The sequence below is a fragment of the Siniperca chuatsi genome, linkage group LG18, assembly GCF_020085105.1.
Source record: "Siniperca chuatsi isolate FFG_IHB_CAS linkage group LG18, ASM2008510v1, whole genome shotgun sequence".
NCBI classification, from domain to species: Eukaryota; Metazoa; Chordata; class Actinopteri; order Centrarchiformes; family Sinipercidae; genus Siniperca; species Siniperca chuatsi.
In genome coordinates, this window is record NC_058059.1 from 321,201 (window position 1) to 323,429 (window position 2,229).

A 2,229-nucleotide genomic window follows, 5' to 3' on the forward strand; every position below is an offset into this window, starting at 1 on the left:
GTTTTTTGCTTTTGTTAAAAATCTTTTGAGTTTTTACAGTTTTTGTTTCCGAACACTAATCGTCTGTTTGTCTTTTATATTTGTTTAAACTTTATAAAAATATTATCGTAGCATTTATTATGAAAATAAAACAAATCATACGAACAAAGTGTGACATCATTTCTGACATTTTCGATTTTGGTTTAAAAACAAACGAGCTTCAAAACTGTTTAGATTTTTATTTTTTGAAATGATTTTAATGACATTTTAAAGTCAAGTCAGTTTTATTCGCGCAGACGAACATCACAGATCTCCGGGAGGATCGGAGCCACGTGTGAAAACTGTATTTGAGAAGTGACTTTAAGAAGCATCGAAAACGTGGGCGGGAACGTGTAAGCGAGCAGATGTCGTTTCCTGTATTCTGGTGCCTTTTAGCCGGTGGTTTGATGCTTTTATCTGATTTTACGAGCACGAGGAAAGTGATGGCTACATTTTGTAATTTCATCCAGAGGACGTTTGGCCCCAGATCACGTTTAAGATATTAAAGAGCTAAAAGTACAGAAACTGATTCGATGACTAATTCAGAGCCAACTGTAACGCTAACCTCTTTATTTAAACTTCAGGATCTCTGCTGCCATGCACTTTCTGAAACTGTCCGTCTGTCCGTCACGTGTTCGGGAGCGGCCGCAGCGAGAAGCCGATCAGCTGCCGTAGACTGCAGGTGACCGACGGCATGAACGCAGCCGCCAGCTGTTCGCTCTTCAAATAATCAGAATATTCAAAGTCTTCCTCAAATCTGAAGAAAAGCCGGTAATTTCTTTTCTCCACAAGTTCTTCGCAGAACTTTTCAGTCGAGAACGGTTCTGCTGGAGAACCCTCGCTGTGATTCAGCCGGGGTCAAAGAGCAAGCCAGGCAAACGTGCTAGCTAGCGTTAGCTAGCGTGTCGAGGGAATAATGTTTACTGATGTTTAACGTTTCACGGCTGATGATGCGCGAGCTACAGATCTCTGCAGCTGTTCAGCTGGAGAACCTCGCTGATGCAACGCCATCAGCTCTTCTCTCTGTTCTCATTAACAGGTGCAGATGTTCCGATGTATGTAAACGACGTTCGGGTTCGTCCTGGGGGGTTTTCCGTCCAGGTGGGAAAAGGAAAACCCAGGTTTATTACGAGTCTCGCTAGTTTAAGTGAGAGATCGTTGCGTTACTGCGGCTTCCTGCTCCGTAACCAAGGAAACCGCTGAACTAACCTGCTGCGTCGCAGGTAACTGTCGAGCTCAGTGCAGCTGTGCGTCAGACCGCCACGTGTCTCGGCCGAACACCTGTTTCAGTTAATCCCGTTTCATTTGAAAGCTTTTATAACTGAAAGAAAAGTTGTTTGAATTCATTTTGTTCAAGCTGTGAAAACCTTCATTAGAGTCCAAACGCGACCTTCTGGACGTGAACGCGACCTTCTGGACGTGAACGCGACCTTCTCCAGCAGCTTTTCTCCATCATGTTCAGCTTTGCGTCCAGTCTGTAATTCAGCTGATGCTAAGCTAACAGCAGGAAGCTGTTCCCGTCCTGCAGCGAGGCGCACGGCCATCCGGTCTTCCTCTGACTTCTGTGACCCCCAGACCGTCTCCTCAGGTGGAGCTGCTCCACCAGCAGCAGCATCCACCCGCCATCCACCCAGCTGCTATTTAAACACATGTAATCAGTTTATAGATCGCACTCTCTCTCACAGCTGAGGGCTCGGCTGGACGTAATGCTGAGCTGTTAGCGATGTTAGTATTTGTATTTTGTCGTAGAAAAGGTTTCAGTCGTAGTCGTCTGGACGCTGTTTTCAGAATCAAGGCGTTTCGGCTCCCATCCGGAAGTCATTCTCAATGTGAAAATGGTCTGAGAACTCAGAGATTTAAGCTACTCTGTGTTGCTTAAGCCCCGCCCTCAGGGAGGAGACTACCTGAGTGTCTGCTGTTTACCTGCCTAGTTTCACCTGAAACTGACCTAATAGTTTCCATGATGGCCCAGTAATCAGTAATCAGGCCTGTTGTTCTCTGGCTGCACCTCCCTCATCACTGTTAAGTACCTGATTAGCATGTGATTGGCTTGACCACGGTGTTAATACACTGTGGTAAACTTTGGGCAGATTGAATCTCAGACCACCATTTCTGTTCAAAGAGGGGTTTTCTTTTTTCACAAAAATGGCTTCTTTGAATTGTATTTTATTGAACTTGAAATATTCAATATTCATAAAAACTTTATTCAGG